The 23,961-nt window shown below is 42.7% G+C and overlaps 1 protein-coding gene across 4 annotated transcripts in view; it reads right to left on the bottom strand.

Annotated features, from left to right (window-relative positions):
* Positions 1-23,640, bottom strand: part of LOC115136625 (glycerophosphodiester phosphodiesterase domain-containing protein 5-like) — a 101,974-nt gene extending 78,334 nt beyond the window's left edge. For all 4 annotated transcript variants that reach the window (XR_010465034.1, XM_065024344.1, XM_065024342.1 and 1 more), the window contains exon 1: positions 23,267-23,640. The gene's annotated coding sequence lies outside the window, so the exon portion shown is untranslated. The remainder of the gene's footprint in view (positions 1-23,266) is intronic.
* Between the last annotated feature and the right edge of the window lie 321 nt (positions 23,641-23,961).

A 23,961-nucleotide genomic window follows, 5' to 3' on the forward strand; every position in this document is an offset into this window, starting at 1 on the left:
GGGGATTTCGCAAGTGGTTGAATGGGGAATTGGGTTGAATTCCCGGAATTCCCGGGAAAATGTTGTCTGAGGTTGCAACAGTAACCAAGGGGGGTGGGGCTTAGCAAAGGGTCAATTGTTTAGAAGGAGCTCTGAGCTCCAAGCATGGATTCCATTTTTCAATTGATAGATGACTTTGGTCCATTTATTAGTAGCAGGCTTTCTATCATAAGACTACTGTACCTCAAAGGATTTTATTAGCTTTAATAAATCTCTCCTCATTGCAATTAAAAACCACCACCATCTCCTTGGAGAATTGAGCTATGGCCATCAAGCTCATAGATGAATAGGGGAGGCTTTGGTTAATTAAATGCCCTTTGAAGAGTCCATTTTAACGAGCAGGCTGATAGTGCTCAGATCACAGACGTTTAAAGCAGCTCAATCTCGGGCAGAGTTGATCCATCAGCGGAGTGATGACAGTCTCACCCTATCACTCAGTGCAACGTCTGCCTTCTGTGATTCATCAACACATTTAATTAACAGATGGTTGGTTTTCATTTGGTCAAATGCGAAACAAGTTACTTCCGAGTCAGTCACTCTCCCACACGGCTCCAAAACGCTGACACAGCGTCTTGTCCCATTCGCTCTAAATCCCTCGCCAGGAACTGTGACGCATATTCATGAACCAGAGAGCTCACCGCGAGTGGCACGCTACGACTGCCTGTTTAGGTGTGTGGGCTCCAGCCTCACTCTGTGCAGGTTTGATAGAGTTCCATGTGCAGTGGGCGGAAATATTTGATCTCTCCATTTCCCGTCCTGTATTAGACTCTCAGGCCTAGTAAAAGGCACCCAAGAATACATTAGGGAGTAGATATAGTGGAAGTATTCACGAGTGCCTACACACTCCACATCAACCCACTGAGGTACAAAAGCACCATCAAAGTGGTTTATTTATAATAATATGACACATTTCTTCAAGGAAACATTCACTATTCTGCATTTAGGCATCCCATTTTGAAATAAAATTTGAACTTTGTCTATAAATGGGACCACTTATAATGAAACAAGGGGAATCTCAAAAGGCACACTGAAACTTACAATAATTTGCATAAAACAGCAGATTGAGTGACAGTGGAGAAAGCTATTATGTAGCCCATCCTCTCATATTTCAAATCCTCTTCCTATTTCAGGGGCAATCATTCTAGGTAAACCCTGTTTAGGGAATGTCCTTGTTTTTGTCCAAAATAACATCAAATTGATCAGAAATACAGTGTAGACATTGTTGTTAATGTTGTAAATGACTATTGTAGCTGGAAACAAGAGGTCGACCGATTAAATCGGAATGGCCGATTAATTAGGGCAGAATTCAAGTTTTCATAAGGATCAGTAATTGGCATTTTTGGACACCGATCATGTCCGATTTACATTGCACTCTGGGAGGAGACTGCGTGGCAGGCTGACTAACTGTTATGTGAGTGCAGCAAGGAGCCAAGGTAAGTTGCTAGCTAGCATTAAACGTATCTTATAAAAAACATTCAATCTTAACATAATCACTAGTTAACTACACGAGATTGATGATATTGCTAGTTTATCTAGCGTGTCCTACGTTGCATATAAATCGATGCGGTGCCTGTTAATTTATCATTGAATCACAGCCTACTTCGCCAAACGGGTGATTTAACAAGCGCATTTGCGAAAAAAAGCACTGTCGTTGCACCAATGTGTACCTAACCATAAACAACGCCTTTCTTAAAATCAATACACAGAAGTATACTTTTTTTTAAACCTGCATATTTAGTTAAAAGAAACCCAGGTTAAGCAGGCAATATTAAACTAGGGAAATTGTGTCACTTCTCTTGCATTCATTGCACGCAGAGTCAGGGTATATGCAACAGTTTGGGCCACCTGGCTTGTTGCGAAATAATTTGCCAGAGTTTTATGTAATTATGTCATAATATTAAAGGTTGTGCAATGTAACAGGAATATCTACACTTATGGATGCCACCCATTTGATAAAATACGGAACGGTTCTGTATTTCGCTGAAAGAATAAACGTTTTGTTTTCGAAATGATAGTTTCCGGATTTGACCATATTAATGCCCTAAGGCTCATATTTCTGTGTGTTATATTATAATTAAGTATATGATTTGATAGATCAGTTTGACTGAGCGATGGTAGGCAGCAGCTGGCTCGTAAGCATTCATTCAAACAGCACTTTACTGCGTTTGCCAGCAGCATTGCGCTGTTAATGACTTCAAGCCCATCAACTCCCGAGATTAGGCTGGCAATACTAAAGTACCTGTTAGAACATCCAATAGTCAAAGATAAATTAAATTCAAATGGTAGAGAGAGAGAGATAGCTTGTAGTTATTATAGGACTAAAACTTCTTACCTTGGAATTTAAGACTCACGTTAAAAAGGAACCACCAGCTTTCATATGTTCTCATGTTCTGAGCAAAGAACTTAAATGTTTGCTTTTTTTACACATGGCACATATTGCACTTTTACTTTCCTCTCCAACAGTTTGTTTTTGCATTATTTAAACCAAATTGAACATGTTTCATTATTTACTTGAGGCTAAATTGATTTTATTGATGTATTATATTAAGTTAAAATAAGTGTTCATTCAGTATTGTTGTAATAGTGATTATTACAAATAAATAAAATGTTTAAAAAATTTAAATCGGTATGAGCTTTTATGGTCCTCCAATAAATCGGTATCGGCGTTGAAAAATCATAATGGGTCGAACTCTAATTAAAAGCATCACTTATCCCATTCTTCTCAATTATGATGCCAGAGTTAGTCAGACAATTATAATTGTCAAAAAGAAATACAAATAGCTTTTTAGCAAAGAGCCATATTTCAAGCAAGAATTTCACTAGGACTGAGTGTTGAGGGGAAAACTGAAAATGTGCTATTATTGGTTTGGAACCCTTATAGGTCCATTAAACAATTTACCACATGGTGATGTCACCATTGATGTCACCATGTCAAATCTCCACCCCACTAAAACAGGTGGAAAATTCAGGCAGTCTTTTCAAACAGCTTTTACACTTAAAGGGGCATTATCATTTTCATAATTTCATGTATTATCCCAACCTCTGTTTGAAAATTTAAAAACACTCGAAATTCACAGTGTTGACTGAACTGGGCCTTTAAATACTCACTGTAGATCACTATACTAATTGCACCTTATGTTTCAAGTGGGAATAATTACAATCGCACTATTTCAGCTAATTTTGAGAATGTATCAGAAATTTGAGAACCTTTTGAGAATGTCACAGTAAGGAAAATTAATCACAACATGAACATCTTCATATTCTTTGCGGACGACACAACAGTGGTAGGTTTGATTACCAACAACGACGAGACGGCCTACAGGGAGGAGGTGAGGGCCCTCGGAGTGTGGTGTCAGGAAAATAACCTCACACTCAACGTCAACAAAACTAAGGAGATGATTGTGGACTTCAGGAAACAGCAGAGGGAACACCCCCCTATCCACATTGATGGAACAGTAGTGGAGAGGGTAGTAAGTTAAGTTCCTTGGCGTACACATCACAGACAAACTGAATTGGTCCACCCACACAGACAGCATCGTGAAGAAGGCGCAGCAGCGCCTCTTCAACCTCAGGAGGCTGAAGAAATTCGGCTTGTCACCAAAAGCACTCACAAACTTCTACAGATGCACAATCGAGAGCATCCTGGCAGGCTGTATCACCGCCTGGTACGGCAACTGCTCCGCCCACAACCGTAAGGCTCTCCAGAGGGTAGTGAGGTCTGCACAACGCATCACCGGGGGCAAACTACCTGCCCTCCAGGACACCTACACCACACGATGTCACAGGAAGGCCATAAAGATCATCAAGGACAACAACCACCCGAGCCACTGCCTGTTCACCCCGCTATCATCCAGAAGGCGAGGTCAGTACAGGTGCATCAAAGCTGGGACCGAGAGACTGAAAAACAGCTTCTATCTCAAGGCCATCAGACTGTTAAACAGCCACCACTAACATTGAGTGGCTGCTGCCAACACACCGACACAACTCCAGCCACTTTAATAATGGGAATTGATGGGAAATGTAAAATATATCACTAGCCACTTTAAACAATGCTACCTAATATAATGTTTACATACCCTACATTATTCATCTCATCTCATATGTATATGTATATACTGTACTCTATATCATCTACTGCATCTTTATGTAATACATGTATCACTAGCCACTTTAACTATGCCACTTTGTTTACATGCTCATCTCATATGTATATACTGCACTCAATACCATCTACTGTATCTTGCCTATGCCGCTCTGTACCATCACTCATTCATATATCTTTATGTACATATTCTTTATCCCCTTACACTTGTGTCTGTCTATAAGGTAGTAGTTTTGGAATTGTTAGCTAGATTACTTGTTGGTTATTACTGCATTGTCGGAACTAGAAGCACAAGCATTTCGCTACACTCGCATTAACATCTGCTAACCATGTGTATGTGACAAATAAAATTGGATTTGATTTGATTTCAATATGAATAATTAAGGTGATGAGTCGTGTTTTGCTTGCTATCCTTGAAGTGGTTGACTCATTACAAAGCTTTTCCTTCAAAACACAATCACATGAATGAATACAGATTTTATGTACAGTAAGCACACAAGACCGGTGGCATGGCAGTTCAAGGTACTGCAACTCTGACGTCTATACCCCACGACACTGGGTTGAAACAACAACTCAGAGTATTCAACACCAGCTTGTTCAGAAATCCCAGCTGTCAGAACAAGTTGGCCTCTATTGGAGGCCCATATAAAGTTGCATAATATGTCCTCCTTGGATCTGTCAACATGTACAGTCTACACATTTCAACAAGCAACGAGTCATTTTTATTGATTACTGATTCATAATCATGACCATTAGGTGAAGCCACAAGCCATAGTCTATTCTACCTGAGATGTTGTGCAAGATATCTAGTAGTGCTATCTATTACCAAGTCATTTCGCTCACTGTGCACGCCCTGCAGACAGGAAAGAGCAATAAGTGGTTTAAGAGCTGTGTGCACTGTAAAGAATGAGTAACAAGCCTAATACAGTTACTCGTTTGTAGATTGCTGCCTGGCATATTGAAAGCAGGCGAACAGGCTGTTGCCTTCAATATGCCAGCAGAATATGAATCATGCATCAATTCAAACTAACAGAAAGGGCTTGTAGTGGAGGGAAATCAAGCCTCCCAGTCAGACCATTGAGGGATGGCTATCTAGTAAGCTATCTACTAGCTTTTACCAGGGCCAGGGCTAGCGAGCTACTACCAGAAGAATCAGGAAAGTAGAGTTTACCCCCTACCTCAAAGCAAACTATTCACCACCACTGCTCCTCATAGTCCATATCCACACAAGCACAAAGGAGCCAGGGAACACTCTTCAAAGCTCTGCCGAGAGAGGGGTCGACTTTGTGGGTAAAAAAAAAAATAACAAAAAAGAAGAATTGACTGAAGTGAAGATTTTGCACCGACTTGCAGTGCTTGTGAAACACCTTTTTAGGAAGACTTGAGCCGGCAGGTTCTCAAAAGTCAAACAACAAGGCCGCCTGATGGAATAGGCCCATTTTATCGTGTGATACTGAAGGGTGACCGGATGAACTATAGACATGTTGATCTGTTTACCTTTTGGTGAGGAAGGCAAATGTGATTGAGTCACACACACACATATTCAATATAAGCATGTGAAAACAAAGTTCAAAGAGGTGGTGGGTAATTAGTTTTTTTTGACACAGTTCCTCAATATTGTTCACCACTGAAAAGGTGCAATGTTGTCCAACAAGTTTCCAGATATCTCTGCTAAAATTGTGAACATGAGACTTTAAGCACTGTATTTACTCAAGATGAACTAATGATCCAGTCTTAGAACATCTCCAAAAATAGAGCATGTTAACCTCCATTTCGTAATGATCTAGACAGATATTAGATATGCAAAATCCTGCAAATTAAAGATATTCGAAGTAAAATATATATTTTTTTCAGCTACAGCTAAAAAAGGAAGTAGGCCAACCGTAGATTAACATGTGTGAATGCATTTGAACTCCACAAATGGAATATAAATGCGCAATATGTTTTCAAGTGTCACTGTCATAGGCAGGCATCCGGTGAGGAGAGTCAGGAGACCGACTGCGAGATGGTACATTCACTCAAATATCATTCCACAACTAACATCAAGCGAGGCATTACAGAAAGAGAACACAGTCTTCAGATTGCCAGAAGGCACAGGAAACGTCACAGTAACCTGAAGCACAGTCCCTCTGCAAGTAAAGCGTAATATTGCACAGAGTAGACACAGGGAAACTTTCCAAACTGCTGACATCTGTGTGCGAGGGTATAACCTAATGTGTTGCAAACAGTGTCATGAGGATAGCTGGCAGCAACGTTTTTCCCTTGGCAATAATAACACTGAAGCAAGCAATGAAGAAGCATCTCCATTTCTTAAGATGTTCAGTCAATTAGGTTTGCCTCATTAACAGATTCAACATTTGCAAGCACTGAATTTCCCCAGCTCTAAATTCTTCAAAAATACTGTACAGCATTGAAAGGCAAGGCTGAGACTAAACCATACATCATTCTGATTAATGGGCCACTGCTAAGTCTAATAATGTTTTGGTATTACTGAGAATGATTGAGGGTGTGCCACTGGGTCATTCATTTAATTTAATGTTAATACAATGAATGAATAAAGGAACAGCCGTCACCCAGCTCATTGGGAGCATGATGTTCACGCTGGAAGTCTGCCAGGAAAGGTCAGCATTGGGATCATGTTAGAGCACCAAAAGTATGCCAGGACAGGAGAGGTACAGTAGAATTGGGTCAAATGCCATAAAGAGATCGTCCTCTCAATTTTTATCAGAGAAAAGGATAAATCTCAGAGGAAGGGATCAGGCCCGGTCTCCTCTCATATAGCCTTCTCCTTGGGGAGACATCACCTGCTGGGGCACCAAACAATCCGTTACAACAGGTGTCCTCATATTGCTGTGGGCATACACAGGCAGGCAGGCAAGGCGGATATGCTGTAATCCAGAATTACCTTCCATATTGTCAAGGATAACATATGAAGATGAAAATTCTAAAATACGCACTAGAGTGGAGATCAGATGGAGAAAAAAAAAACATGCAAAGAAGATATTGCATGGATACACAAGGCAAAGAATAATCACACACTGCTAGGTTTCAAACACAGTTTAGTTCTCCTTGATCAAACAGCCAATTAAATCAGATGGGCATTAAATCAGCAGTAGCGCACTTTCAGCCTGTAAAGTGGTGGTGCGTTTCAATGAGTCATGCAGTCTCAGTAACAGTGAGCCCATCCCTCCAAGCAGCCTCTCGGTTATCATGTGGGCACGACGTGTTTGCAGACACCTCGTCTCCCTGAGAAGTGAAAGCCTGTGATTAAGGCTACCACAGAGATAGTGGAGAAGAGCAGCGCTAACCAACAGGATGGTGCTAGGGAACACGGTGGAATGTTTGATTATCACCCCACTCATCAGCTAAAGACAACAGCCAGGGTTTGTTGCCATTAACCAAAAGTGGAAATATATATTTTTATTTATTTCACCTTTATTTAACCAGGTAGGCTAGTTGAGAACAAGTTCTAAAGTAGAGTGTTGGAGGATATTTTATAGATGACATCGCCGAAGTCGAGAATCGGTAGGATGGTCAGTTTTACGAGGGTATGTTTGGCAGCATGAGTGAAGGATGCTTTGTTGCGATATAGGAAGCCGATTCTAGAATTAATTTTGGATTGGAGATGCTTAATGTGAGTCTGGAAGGAGAGTTTACAGTCTAACCAGACACCTAGGTATTTGTAGTTGTCCACATAGTCTAAGTAAGAGGCGTCCAGAGTAGTGATGCTGGACGGGCGGGCAGGTGCGGGTGCAGTGATCGGTTGAAGAGCATGCATTTAGTTTTACGTGCATTTAAGAGAAGTTGGAGGCCACGGAAGGAGAGTTGTATGGCATTGAAGCTCGTCTGGAGGTTAGTTAACAGTGTCCAAAGAGGGGCCAGAAGTATACAGAAAGGTGTCGTCTGCGTAGAGGTGGATCAGAGACTCACCAGCAGCAAGAGTGACATCAGAGAAGAGTGGGACCGAGAATTGAACCCTGTGGCACCCCGATAGAGGTTGCCAGAGGTCCGGACAACAGACCCTCCGATTTGACACACTGAACTCTGTCAGAGAAGTAGTTGGTAAACCAGGCGAGGCAATCATTTGAGAAACCAAGGCTGTCGAGTCTGCCAATAAGAATGTGGTGATTGACAGAGTCGAAAACCTTGGCCAGTTGTTGAATACGGCTGCGCAGTAATGTCTCTTATCGATGGCGGTTATGATATCGTTTATTAGAACCTTGAGCATGGCTGAGGTGAACCAGGACCAGCTCTGAAACCAGATTGCATAGCAGAGAAGGTACGGTGGGATTCGAAATGGTCGGTAATCTGTTCGTTAACGTGGCTTTCGAAGACCTTAGAAAGACAGGGTAGGATCGATATACAGTGGGGCAAAAAAGTATTTAGTCAGCCACCAATTGTGCAAGTATTCCCACTTAAAAAGATGAGGCCTGTAATTTTCATCATAGGTACACTTCAACTATGACAGACAAAATGAAAAAAAAAATCCAGAAAATCACATTGTAGGATTTTTAATGAATTTATTTGCAAATTATGGTGGAAAATAAGTATTTGGTCAATAACAAAAGTTTCTCAATACTTTGTTATATACCCTTTGTTGGCAATGACAGAGGTCAAACGTTTTCTGTAAGTCTTCAAGGTTTTCACACACTGTTGCTGGTATTTTGGCCCATTCCTCCAAGCAGATCTCCTCTAGAGCAGTGACGTTTTGGGGCTGTTGCTGGGCAACATGTAGGATTTTTAAGCTGCCACGGGGGATGACCGTGGCAGCTTTCCAATCTATGGGAATCTCAGACGACACGAAAGAGGTTGAACAGGCTAGTAAAAGGGGTTGCAATAATTTCAGCAGATCATTTTAGAAAGAGGTTCCAGATTGTCTAGCCCGCCTGATTTGTTGGGGTCCAGATTTTGCAGCTCTTTCAGAACATCAGCTATCTGGATTTGGATAAAGGAGAAATGGTGGGGGCTTGGGCGGGATGCTGTGGAGGGTGCCGGGCAGTTGACCGGGGTAGGGTAGCCAGGTGGAAAGCATGGACAGCCATAGAGAAATGCTTATTGAAATTCTCAATTATAGTGGATTAGCCTCAGATCAGTGGGCAGCTGGGAGGTGCTCTTATTCTCCATGGACTTCAGTGTCCCAGAACCTTTTTGAGTTTGTACTACAGGATGCAAATTTGTTTGAAAAAGCTAGCCTTAGCGTTCCTAACTGTCTGTATATTTGTTCCTAACTTCCCTGAAAAGTTCCATATCACGGGGGCTATTCAATGCTAATGCAGAACGCCACAGGATGTTTTTGTGCTGGTCAAGGGCAGACAGGTCTGGAGTGAACCAAGGACTATATAAATTCCTGGTTCTACTTTTTTTTAATGGAGCATGCTTATTTAAGATGGTGAGGAAGGCACTTTAAAGAATAACCAGGCATCCTCTACTGACGGGGTGAGGTCAATGTCATTCCAGGATACCCCGGCTAGGTCAATAAGAAAGGCCTGCTCGCAGAAGTGTTTTAGGGAGCATTTGACAGTGATGAGGGGTGGCCGTTTGATCGCAGACCCATTACGGATGCAGGCAATAAGGCAGTGATCGCTGAGGTCTTGATTGAAAACAGCAGAGGTGTATTTGGAGGGAGAGTTGGTTATGATGATATCTATGAGGATGCTCGTGTTCACGGATTTGGGGTTGTACCTGGTAGGTTCGTTGATCATTTGTGTGAGATTGAGGGCATCTAGATTAGATTGTAGGATGGCCGGGGTGTTAAGCATGTCCCAGTTTAGGTCACCTAGTAGCACGAGCATAGAATATAAATGGGGGGCAATCAATTCACATATGGTGTCCAGGGCACAGCTGGGGGCAGAGGGTGGTCTATAGCAAGCAGCAACGGTGAGAGAGACTTGTTTCTGGAAAGGTGAATTTTTAGAAGTAGAAGCTCGAATTGTTTGGGTACAGACCTGGATAGTAAGACAGAACTCTGCAGGCTCTCTTTGCAGTAGATTGCAACACCGCCCCCTTTGGCAGTTCTATTTTGGTGGAAAATGTTGTATTTAGGGGTGGAGATTTCAGGGTTTTTGGTGGTTTTTCTAAGCCAGGATTCAGACACGGCTAAGACATCCGGGTTGGCAGAGTGTGCTAAAGAAGTGAGTAAAAAAACTTTGGGAGAAAGCTTCTAATGTTAACATGCATGAAACGAAGGCTTTAACAGTTACAGAAGACAACAAATGAGAGCACCTGGGGAGTGGAGCTAGGCACTGCAGGACCTGGATAAACCTCTACATCACCAGATGAACAGAGGAGAAGTAGGATAAGGGTACGGCTAAAGGCTATACGAACTGGCCGTCTAGCACATTCAAAACAAAGAGTAAAAGGAGCAGGTTTCTGGGCACAATAGCATAGATTCAAGGCATAGTGTGCAGACAAAGGTAAGGTAGGATGTGAGTACATGGAGGTAAACCTAGGCATTGAGTAATGATGACAGAGATGTAGTCTCTAGAGATGTTTTAAACCAGGTGATGTCATCGCATATGTAGGAGGTGGAACAACATGGTTGGTAATGGATGAGGAATATTGATATTAGAGAGAGGCTTGCGTAACCAAGTGATCATATGGGTCCAGTGAGTGTTTGGGCTGGCTGGGGACACGGCGATTCAGACAATTAGCAGGCAGTGGATGCAGTGGAAATTGTTTTTTTTGGGGGGGGGTTCAGTTATTTGCATGGCAAAGAGGGAGTTTGCAATTCATCTGATAACTCTTCATAACTTTCTGGAGTACAGTCGTGGCCAAAAGTTATAAGAATGACAAATCTTAATTTTCAAAGTCTGCTGCCTCAGTTTGTTTGATAGCAATTTGCATTTTCTCAAGAATGTTATTAAAAGTGATCAGATGAATTGCAAAGTCCCTCTTTGCCATGCAAATGAACTGAATACCCAAAAAACATTTCCACTGCATTTCAGCCCTGCCGCAAAAGGACCAGCTGACATCATGTCAGTGATTCTCTCGTTAACACAGGTGTGAGTGTTGACGAGGACAAGGCTGGAGATCACTCGGTCATGCTGATTGAGCTCGAATAACAGACTGGAAGCCTCAAAAGGAGGGTGGTGCTTGGAATCATTGTTCTTCCTCTATTAATCATGGTACCTGCAAGGAAACACGTGCAGTCATCAATGCTTTGCACAAAAACGGCTTCACAGGCAAGGATATTGCTGCCTGTAAGATGGCATCTAAATCAACCATTTATCGGATCATCAAGTACTCAAGGAGAGCGGTTCAATTGTTGTGAAGGCGGCTTCAGGGCACCCAAGAAAGTCCAGTAGGCGCCAGGACCGTCTCCTAAAGTTGATTCCGCTGCGGGATCGGGCACCACCAGTACAGAGCTTGCTCAGGAATGGCAGCAGGCAGGTAGGTGTGAGTGCATCTGCACGCACAGTGAGGCGAAGACTTTTGGAGGATGGCCTGGTGTCAAGAAGGGCAGCAAAGAAGCCACTTCTCTCCAGGAAAAACATCAGGGAGAAGATTGATATTCTGCAAAAGGTACAGGGATTAGACTGCTGAGGACTGGGGTAAAGTCATTTTCTCTGATGAATCCCCTTTCCGATTGTTTGGGGCATCCGGAAAAAAGCTTGTCCGGAGAAGACAAGTCCACATGCAAGCAGCATACCACCCTGCATACCACTGCTGGCTTGTTTCTAAAGCTAAGCAGGGTTGGTTCTGCTGGAAGTGGTGTTGGAAGGCCGGTAGGAGGCACTCTTTCCTCTGGTCTAAAAAAATATCCCAATACCCCAGGGCAGTGATTGGGGACACTGCCCTGTGCAGGGTGCAGTCTTTCGGATGGGACATTAAACAGGTGTCCTGACTCTCTGAGGTCATTAAAGATCCCATGGCATTTAAGAGTAGGGGTGTTAACCCCGGTGTCCTGGCTAAATTCCCAATCTGGCCCTCAAACCATCACGGTCACCTAATAATCCCCAGTTTACAATTGGCTCATTCATCCCCCTCTCCCCTGTAACTATTCCCGAGGTCGTTGCTGCAAATGAGAACGTGTTCAGTCAACTTACCTGGTAAAATAAAGACAAGGTGAGCGCTATCATCAGTCCTGTGTCATGCCAATTGTAAAGCATCCTGAGACCATTCATGTGTGGGGTTGCTTCTCAGCCAAGGGAGTGGGCTCACTCATAATTTTGCCTAAGAACACAGCCTTGAATAAAGAATGGTACCAACGCATTCTCCAAGAGCAACTTCTCCCAACCATCCAGGAACAGTTTGGTGACGAACAATGCCTTTTCCAGCATGATGGAGCACCTAGCCATAAGGCAAAAGTGATAACTAAGTGGCTCGGGGAACAAAAATTCAATATTTTGGGTCCATGGCCAGGAAACTCCCCAGACCTGAATCCCATTGAGAACTTGTGGTCAATCCTCAAGAGGCAGGTGGACAAACACAAATCCACAAATTCTGACAAACTCCAAGCATCGATTATGCAAGAATGGGCTGCCATCAGCCAGGATGTGGCCCAGAAGTTAATTGACAGCATGCCAGGGCAGATTGCAGAGGTCTTGAAAAAGAAGGGTCAACACTGCAAATATTGACTCTTTGCATCAACTTCATGTAATTGTGACTCTTTCCATAGTAACAGCTGACAAAAATATTTAAAGACACTGAAGCAGCAAACTTTGTGAAAATTTATATTTTTGTCATTCTCAAAACTTTTGGCCACGACTGTACTTGAGGAAAATAGGCACGTTTCTCAACATATACCGTTTGAGAAGGGATTGCGTGACGATGAGCTTCGCGACCGCGTGACGCAGCTTGATAACATGAATGAGATTGTCGACCAGTCTGCTGGGTGGGGCATTATTACATTCCTTCATTGGATTCCTATGTCCTTCCTATAATATCTCTGGCAACGGCACCATGCAATGCACCCTGGATTAAAGGGGCAGACAAATAAGAAGAATGTGCTTGACCCGTTAAATTACATATTTCCCATTCGAGAGAAGACATCCTCCCAAATTATGACAATGGACATTATTGAAATCTGACATGTACGATAGACGTTTCCGCAGTCCTACGTCATACCGGACACATTTCTGCCTGCTTGAATGCCAATAACTCACACATGAAAACATGAAATGACCCATGGAATTGACAGAAGATCACTTAGAGATGCACAAAAACAATATAACATTCCAAATGGGTGAACCTTTCCTTTAATGATCGTTACCCTCAGGTATTTTATAGGCTGTTTCTGCCTGCAGGCTTATATGAGACCTGCAGCCTTCCTCACCATCAACCAGACATGATGTAACATGCGCTGCTGGCTGGCAAATTCCATGCAGAACAGAAGTCAGTCTGGTGTGTTCAAACACCGTCCTGCTGGCCTGTGGGCAGGCTGGCATCTGCCTCTGTGGCTGCTTCTCTACTATACCAAAACTGACAGCAGGTGCAGGCCATCTGGGGATCCCTCCTCTCCACCTAAGCTTCATAACAAGGCTTGTATTTATATATTTTTTGCAGTCTCAAGAAGCTATGAAATATTTGAAATCATATTGCTACAGTAGCAGCAGTTTGTGTGAGGGGATGTTCACCGTGGTTGGTTTTTAGAACTCTTTTAGATACAAAGGAGGATTAGGCTACATGGATAAAGGAGACTTAACACATGTTATGCACCATGAAGTTTTAGGTTTGAAATTCAATCCGAAATTACACATGTTTTTGGATACGCAGGACATAGTGGAATGGAAAGAGATCATTAAATTATGCTATGGTGGGGCCTCCCGGGTGGCGCAGTGGTTAAGGGCGCGTTAAGGGTTACGGAAGCCCACTGCACCAATGTGTCGGAGGAAACACCGTGCACCCGTCAACCTTGGTTAGCGTGCACTGCCCCCGGCCCGCCACAGGAGTCGCTGGTGCGCGATGAGACAAGGATATCCCTACTGACCAAGCCCTCCCTAACCCGGACGACGCTAGGCCAATTGTGCCAGCTGTGCCACCAGAGACCCTGGGTTCGTGCCCAGGCTGTCGCAACCAGGAGGTCCGTGGGGCGACGCAGTTGGCCTAGCTTCGTCCGGGTTAGGGAGGGCTTGGCCAGTAGGGATATCCTTGTCTCATCGCGCACCAGCGACTCCTGTGGCGGGCCGGGTGCAGTGCACGCTAACCAAGGTTGACAGGTGTACAGTGTTTCCTCCTCCGACACATTGGTGCAGTGGGCTTCCGTGTTGGATGCGCGCTGTGTTAAGAAGCAGTGCGGCTGGGTTGTGTATCGGAGGACGCATAACTTTCAACCTTCGTCTCTCCCGAGCCCGTACGGGAGTTGTAGCGATGAGACAAAAAACAATTGGATACCACGAAATTGGGGAGAAAAACAGGTAAAATTCAACAAAAAAAAAAAAATATGCTTTGGTCCATTTTATAAAACTACAAATTATATAGCAATTCATAATGTGTAATTGCAAAAATTTGCCCAGCCACTCCAGGACTGAAGCAGTTGGACTATTGTTCAGCAAGAACTCTTTACAATTATTGATACACTCTTCCCAACGGGCGATTCGCCTCTCGTTTTGACCTTTCTCCACATAGCTGGGGATTCTTACCTAACAAATCCTTCATGCTCGTTTACAACAAAAAAGGCCCTTGGTTATGCCAGTAGAGAACCCCTGTCAAAGACTGTAGAGATGTAGTATCTCAGTGACTGGGTTATACCTCCACATGAAAAAGAACCCCTTGAAAAATCTTCCAGTTTTTACTGCCTCTAGTTCATTGGCTGAAGCAGCATCTCAGATGAAGGAGCAACAGAACCAGGCACTCAGTCTGAACAAACAGTGCTTTGACCGGCCAGTCTCAAGTTGCATACCACCCCCCCACCCCCACCTGGGGCGCTTCCTCAAACCTTGTCCTGTCTGCCTCACACAATGTTCCCAGTGTCTCCTGCTGGTACTGCCTGCTCAGTATTAAAACAATGGCTCAGCTCTCCCTCCCAGGTCGAGCTAGGCCAGAGAAAGTAATGCTGGTGTTCGCGCCTAGTCATAGGTGCTGATACTATGGCCTAGAAAGGAAACTGCTGACAAAGGCCTCCGTGGCATGCAGGCACCAGGGGAACTATTGTTGTGTGAATGAATGAAAGCCATTCGCCGTTGGTGTTTTACGGTTCTCATTAACTCATTGCGTGCTCTACAGTACAGCCGTGTTTTACTGTACTGAATGTAGGACGCAGGCAGTATCTGTATGCCTGGGTGATAGATGGTTGGTCTGTACGGTAGCCATCTGTCTGTTTTTGGCATCACACAGAGCTATGTCCTCATCAGGTGACTTTCTCCTCAGAGTTGAGGAAGACAGTCAGGGACAGACAGACAAGCCCAGTCTGTGATGCAGTCCTTGTTCATCTCGCTCTCCCCCTTTCCACTGGTCCCATGCAGAAAAAGATGGGGCACTACTGACTGTTCAATTCATTGGAAGGTTAATTTCATCCTTGTTTTACAGGATAAACATTTGCATCTGCAAAGACAAGGAACACACTTGGCTCAGACTTACCATATGGTGGGAATATTACCACACTCCTACTTCTCAGGGTGAAATAAAAACAATTATCCTTGATATTCTGTTGAACTAGTGTTGCCTTTCACCTTGGGGGTAGAACTATGACATAATTGGGTGCCTCTTGCTTTGAGTCTAGCTAATATTCTCATCCGGCTATGGAGACTAAGAAAACATGTCGATTAGTGATGGGAAAAAAAAATCTATACAGAAACATATCAGGATATTATTTGACAATGAATCGGATTGATAATATTGCAATATTTTTGCGCTAGTTGGCTATACCTGCAGCAAAACTCCAGCATTTTTCCTTTGTTTTTCCTTCGAGACAATTTGTTTTTAGCACTTTTATTTCCATGACAGGTGAGAACTAATTTTCTCATGGCTCTCGTCCTTGTGCAGTAAACAGGTGAGCAATTTGTTTAGAACATCAAAACGCAATAAAAATCATAGTATTGAATCACAACATATAGAAAGAGGGAATCGCAATACATATATCGTGAAGTCCCTGGCAATCCCCAGCCTTAATGCCAATGTTACAGTTGTTCAAATAAGCTTTCATTTCTGGCAAAAAGCAGTGCAAACTGTACTGATCTAATAAGGTAAAGGCTTAGAACCCCCTACTCTTGACCAATCACTGACAAATGGGCATACACTTCGCTTACCTCAAGAAAAAAAGTGTGTATTGGGGTATTGTGTGTAGATTGCTGAGGATTACTATTATTTGTTATCCATTTTTGAATAAGGCTGTAATGTAAAAAAAAATGTGGAAAAAGTCCAGGGGTCTGAATACTTTCCGAAGGCACTGTGTGTAGCCTAATTGAAAATGGACTGGAAATTCAATGACAGCTAATTTGAATTCCTCACCTTACTTTCAATCGTATAGGACTTCTATCTTTGGTTTTTGCTCTAAGACAAACAGCCTGTCTTAAGGCGTCCGCTTGCTTCCCAGCCGAAACAGTTTGAAAGAGTTCCTGCATATATTATGACAACATTTTGTGACATTGTTTGTTTGTTTTGACTTCAGTGAAGAGTTGTCTGTTCGGGCACAGATTTTTTCGAGGCAAGCCGAAGTGTATGCCCCTTCGGTGATTGGTCAAGAGTAGGCGGTTCTTCAAAAAAGTATTTGTCATTCAACGAGAAACGACTAGTTTTCTTACAAATTCTTTCATTGAGAAATACTGCACCAAACATCTTAGACGTAAAATTGTGCGACTAATATCTCCTCGGCAAAAAAAAATCAAGAAATCTGTCATTAATTTTATCTTAGATGAATTCTGACCATTTTGAAGAAACACGCAACGAAGGAAGCCTTACATTTTAGAATGTGGCTGTAAATGTAACAAAATGTAGAAAAGGGGTCTGAATACTTTCCGAATGTAGTGTGTGTATGCATGCATGTATACTCACACTACCGTTCAAGGTTTGGTCACTTAGAAAAGCACATTTGTCAATTAAAATAACATCAAATTGATCAGAAATACAGTGTAGATAATGTTAATGTTGTAAATGTCTATTGTAGCTGGAAACGGCTGATTTTAATGGAATACCTACATAGGCCCATTATCAGAAACCACCACTCCTGTGTTCTAAATGGCACATTGTGTTAGTTACTCCAAATGTATCATTTTAAAAAGGCTAATTGAGCACTATAAAACCCTTTTGCAATTATGTTAGCACAGATGAAAACTGTTGTTCTTATTAAGGAAGCAATAAAACTGGCCTCCTTTAGACGAGTTGCGTATCTGGAGCATCAGCATGTGGGTTCGATTACAGGCTCAAAATGGCCAGAAACAAAGAAGTTTCTTCTTCTTGTTCTGAGAAATGAAGGCTATTCCATGCGAGAAATTGCCAAGAAACTGAAGATCTCGTACAACACTGTGTACTACTCCCTCCCTTCAAACTGGCTCTAACCAGAATAGAAAGAGGAGTGGGAGGCCCCGGTGCACAACTGAGCAAGAGAACAAGTACATTAGTGTGCCTAGTTTGAGAAACAGACACCTCGCAAGTCCTCAACTGGCAGCTTCATTAAATAGTACCCGCAAAACACCAGTCTCAACGTCAACAGTGAAGAGGTGACTTCAGGATGCTGGCCTTCTAGGCAGAGTTCCTCTGTCCAGTGTGTGTTCTTTTGCCCATCTTAATATTTTCTTTTTATTGGTCAGTCTGAGATACGGCTTTTTCTTTGTAACTCTGCCTAGAAGGCCAGCATCCCAGAGTCGCCTTTTAAAATAACAAACTTGGATTAGCTAACACAGTGCCATTGGAACAGGCGTGATGGTTGCTGATAATGGGCCTCTGTACGCCTACGTAGATATTAAAAAAATGTGCTTTTCTTTTAAAAACAACAACATTTCTAAGTGACCCCAAACTTTTGAACAGTAGTGCGCGCACACATACACAATGAAAATATAAACCACGTAAAGTGTTGGTCCTGTTTCATTAGCCGAAATAAAAGATCCCAGAAATGTTCCATACACACAAAAAGTGTATTTTTCTCAAGTGTTACGCATAAATGTGATTACTTCCCTGTTAGTGAGCATTTCTCCTTTACCAAGATAATCCATCCACCTGACAGGTGTGGCATAAGTTCTCTCACGTCACCCCGCTCCTCCGCTCTCTCCACTGGCTTCCAGTTGAAGCTCGCATCCGCTACAAGACCATGGTGCTTGCCTACGGAGCTGTGAGGGGAACGGCACCTCAGTACCTCCAGGCTCTGATCAGGCCCTACACCCAAACAAGGGCACTGCGTTCATCCACCTCTGGCCTGCTCGCCTCCCTACCACTGAGGAAGTACAGTTCCCGCGCAGCCCAGTCAAAACTGTTCGCTGCTCTGGCCCCCCAATGGTGGAACAAACTCCCTCACGACGCCAGGACAGCGGAGTCAATCACCACCTTCCGGAGACACCTGAAACCCCACCTCTTTCAGGAATACCTAGGATAGGATAAAGTAATCCTTCTCACCCCCCTTAAAAGATTTAGATGCACTATTGTAAAGTGGCTGTTCCACTGGATGTCTTAAGGTGAACGCACCAATTTGTAAGTCGCTCTGGATAAGAGCGTCTGCTAAATGACTTAAATGTAATGTAATATGTAATGCATATCAAGAAGATGATTAAACAGCTTGATCATTAGAGGTGCACCTTGTGCTGGGGACAAAAGGCCACTATTAAATGTGCAGTTTTGGCACACAACACCACAGATTTATCAAGTTGAGGGGAGTGCAATTGGCATGCCTAATGCAGGAATGTCTACGAGAGCTGTTGCTAGAGAATTGAATGTTAATTTCTCTATCATAAGTCAACTCCAACTAAATTTGAGAATTTGGGAGTACGTCCAACTGGCCTCACAACAGCAGACCACGTGTAACCACGCCAGTCCAGGACCTCCACTTCCAGCTTCTTCACCTGCTCAATCGTCTGAGACCAGCCACCCGGACAGCTGATGAAACTGAGGAATATTTGTCGGTAATAAAGCCCTTTTGTGGGGGAAAAAAATCATTCCGATTGGCTGGGCCTGGCTCCCAATTGGATGGGCCTATCCCTTCCCAGTCTCACCTATGGCTGCGCCCCTGCCCAGTCATGTGAAATCCAGATATATTAGGGCCTAAAAAAATTCATTTAAAATTGACAGATTTCCTTCTATGAACTGTAACTGCATAAAATCTTTGAAATGGTTGCCTTTATATTTTCTAAAGGGGTGTGGTTTGGCAAGCTGTGACTCCGTTCTTACATTAGGCCTACTCATCACACCAGGATACATGGGGGGGGGGGGGTCAAAAAGAGGGTGTGTCTAAACTAGAGATAGGGGTTTGGAGAGAGGGTGGGTGGTGGAGGGCTTACCTCCCACAGGACAGGCTGTAATAACAGGCTCTCACCGTCTTCCGCTCCCATATGTTAATTAGGATAATACCACACTGCCATTTCATCTTGCCTGCTAAATTGAGGGAAACACAGTTGTTGTCTTAGTGATAGAAGCTTTTATTATAGATGTAAGACCAACAGCAGATCTTGACTGTTGTTTTTCTCAAAGAACACACAATGGCTATAAAAAAAAAACGAACGATGGCACCATTTATGGGATGAACATTCCTCCCGCAGTTTGCGCCCCCAAAAGCAATTATGAAAACAAGATGGGCTGCATGATATTCTTAGATAAAGATAAATGTTGAGAACCGCACAAGTGCAATGAACACTGCTCAAAATACAGAAAAACCTATAGTCTGAGAAAAGTCCATCATAACATTTCATGTCATCTTAACATTTGTATTTGTACATTTTTTGTACATTTATAAATAAAACAACGGATAGTGAGACTGATACTCTTCTTCAGAATCAATTACTGTGAAACTCAAACTGTGACTCAAACGCCAGTCAAGGAGTGGGCTTTGGGCACCCCTATCAGTGTGTCTGGTGTGTGTGTATGGAACACATAATAGCAATAACGGTTGAGGACACCGGTGCATTCCATGGAATGTTCTAGTCCAATCTCCTACAGCATGTCTGTTCTAACCAGACTGCTGCAATAATGCTGAGTTAAGCATCAAAAATGAAAGATTTCAGCATTTAAACACCAATATCTATAATAAGTGTTTTGTTAAGTTTTGAGACCCGCCAATAACTTTAGACATCTGGTCTGTTTTCATCTGGAGTGGAGAAATTGCCATCAAATACCTGAGTTGTGTGCATCAAAATAAAATGAATTGCTTCACACAACAAATATGAGGACTCACTGTCAGTCAACGCTGATAGCATTCTTGACAGAGTATATATCGCATCGCTTCAAAACCTCACACAGACAGTTTTATAGCCATAGATGTGTGGTTGGTGATCTCTGCAGTTTGTTGTTATACATTTTGAAATTCTCCATACCTTAGTGGTGGCCGCTGATTGGCTGAATACCCTGGGCGCAATGTGGTTGGAGTTGTCAACAAAGCATCATGACAGAAATATTATGCCAAGTTTTCAAACTACTGGAAGTTTATTTGAGAAGATGCATAAAGCTTTCTGTGCATTTGAACAGCATAAATACACCTATTTCACTTTTGCATGTCAAAAACATAATGCTCACTGCTGCATATGCCACTGTTTTGAACAGATTTAGAGCAAGCAGCCAGCAAACGGGTGCACCAGGTAGAACGCAACAAGCATGCAAATACAATAACTGAAAACACATTATCTAAATGGGGGTAATTTTATTTATTTATTTTACCTTTATTTAACTAGGCAAGTCGGTTAAGAACAAATTCTTATTTTCAATGACGGCCTAGGAACAGTGGCATGTTCCTAGGAGTTCTGCCTGTTCAGGGGCAGAACGACAGATTTGTACCTCGTTAGCTCGGGGTTTTGAACTTACAACCTTCCGGTTACTAGTCCAACGCTCTAACCACTAGGCTACCCTGCCGTAAACTCACGTAAACTCGTACCATCGCCTTGGTCCGTACAATTGCCCCAAAAAACATAATACTTCCAGATCAACTGTAATGTCAATATCATTGTAAAGCACAATTTCTCCCCTTTCCAACAGAATCAATTACATGACCTAAACACTGTCCATTTCTGCATAATTCAAGCAGGCAATGAGCCCTGTCGGGTCTTTAAAAAAATGGCGGGTGGGGAATCGAAACTAATGCGTGATAGTGAGAAGGAGAGATGTCATGTGGGAAATTTGCTTTTTTTCACTCAAACTGTCCAACTTATCACCTTATCGCCTCTAACATGTAAATAAAACACTATAAAGAGTTTATATAATGTGTCATTACATATCTATTTGAAGGATTGTGTCGAATTTGAGTCGGGTTTTTTGGACGGTGCTAAAGTGATCTCAGAAGTAAACAGCGGCTTTGAGAATGATGATCGCATGCAAGTGTAGCCGATGTGAAATGGCTAGCTAGTTAGCAGTGGTGCGCGCTAGTGGCGTTTCAATCTGTGACATCACTTGCTGAGACCTTGAAGTAGTTGTTCCCCTTGCTCTGCAAGGGCCGGAGCTTTTGTGGAGCGATGGGTAATGATGCTTCCAGGGTGACTGTTGATGTGTGCAGAGCGTCCCTGGTTCGCACGTAAAGTCTATACTGTTACACAATGATGACGCAAAAAATAACTAGGTATCCCCCTTAACCCTGTCACTGTCCATTTCTTGTTCTTAAACGATGAGAGAAGTGCTACACCTGGTGGAGAGAGATTGTAAGACAGAAATAGTAGCTTTATGCGTACTGTAGATAATGACATGACACGTCAAGATGTAATGGAGGGTCCGTTTTTTCAACTTTTCTCCAATACTATAGAGCCATTACCATGTTGAACAATGCTTGAATTGAAACCTAGTTCACACCCCAGATTTGAAGTCAACACAGTCCCATTAGTTTTCTTTGTAGCCTCGTTTGAATGTTGCGGTTGTGCACATTTGTACGGAATGGGGCGAGTTTACGTTAGCTAACTAATCACGTCACAAAGCATTTTGAAAAAAATTAATATTTCCGAGTTAGTCAAATATTAGTTTTGAAAGACTTGAAATTGGCATGGTAGCTAGCAAGCTACCAACTAGCTAGCTGTTTATCAAAGGTAGATTAAACTAAAACTTTAAATCAAAAATTGTATTTATGTTTCTCAAAATTACTGTAGCTGCCTAATTAATTTGATCATACTTTGTGATACACCCGGTTTTATGCTGTTTTAGTCCACACAACATGCCACACTGTCACCAACAGTACAACCTGATGAGGACTAGAGCCGACATAGAAGTTCTGACTAAACGCCCATTTGAGCGACGCAGGACGGTCCATTTACTTTGTGCGGTTATAATTTACGCTAGCAGTTCCCCTCAAAGCAAATAGCTGGCATAACAATCCAAGCAATGTTCGCACGCACAGCCTATGCGCCCGTTGAGGCGGAACTGCTGCTGCTAGCAGTCACTGAGGGGCAGTAACTGAACAGCTTGTTTGAACCATATATTTTTGAAACAGGAAAATGTACACATTTACCACACTTGTATAAGCATTTAAAACAGAATCCATGAATTATATTATATATAGATTTTGCCATCACAAGTGGGGCGCCGCACCTAACGAACTAATAGGCGTTAGGATAAAAGCCACCACCTGACAATATTGTATTGCTGCTTCATAACATCCATAGATCTGGAAGTGAAACCTGCATGTTCAAGAATAGTGAAAGTTGCTGCCATTGATGCCAGATCAATTTGACTGTAAAATGGGCAGATGAAAATGCCTGTATAGGCTGGTTGTCTGCGGTGGTGTGTAGCCTATAAGTCAGTGTTTTCCACCCATAGGCTATGTCTCGCCATACACGGGCGTGTCCTTTGTAAGCCTATTGGGTTTATACAAGGTGTGAATTAATTTAATGATAAGTATACCCTGCATGTAAACTTCTGAATTACAGAAATAAAAAGGACATTTGAGTGAATGGACGAATAGGTAGGTTATTTTGTCACAAAGTAAATAACCACCGTGTTTTGTTCATTTTCAACAAACAAACTACTTTACAAAGTAAGTGTTTCATACCATGGCATGGCAACCACTTACTTTAACTGCTCAGATACTCTAGGCTAGTACTTCAAACGCAAACGTTTGGATATGACACGTCTTACCTCTATCAATTATTTCAGCCTTTTTCTCCCAAGTGAAGTTGTAGGAAAATTGTACGAAGTCCTCCGACCAACTGCCCTCACACCACTCAACAAATGGGCTGCTGCCTGTGTCAAACGTGTTGAGGTGGGTGACCGCCAAAGGTTGTTAAATACTACCGAGGACAAAAGGAAATGTGTCCTGCCACAACAAAGGTAAAAACATTCGACCCTGAGTTATTCTGTTAAATTCCACTTCGTGGGTTTATGCTACATTGAAGTGTGTATCAGTTTAACATAATTATCTCAGTAAATATTCCAGGGTCAGTCCTCTGAGTTTAACGCATGCCTCGTCTATGAACACCGGGCGAGTAAATCAATTGAATGACTACCAGTGGGCGGAGTTGTAGCTTTCTCGCCTGCCCTCTTGTAGAACTGGTATTTACAGTGAAAGAGCGTCCCCCCTCTTCCGGCACGCGACATCTCCCATTGTAAGAAGCTTCAAAAGGCAAAAAAACAATGGATGGGGTTATGTTAATGTTAAACTAATCAAATATAGCTCTATAACCCACAACATAGATACAGTACCATTTTATATAAAGTGTCTCTGATTGTGGCTCTGGTGGGGCATTGCCAAAATCATCACTGACTCAATATCCATTTAATAAAGAAAAGGGTTAAACACATCCATGGCCCGATTCAGACCCAAGTTAAGTGCG

This window comes from Oncorhynchus nerka, linkage group LG11, assembly GCF_034236695.1.
Source record: "Oncorhynchus nerka isolate Pitt River linkage group LG11, Oner_Uvic_2.0, whole genome shotgun sequence".
Lineage (NCBI taxonomy): Eukaryota > Metazoa > Chordata > Actinopteri > Salmoniformes > Salmonidae > Oncorhynchus > Oncorhynchus nerka.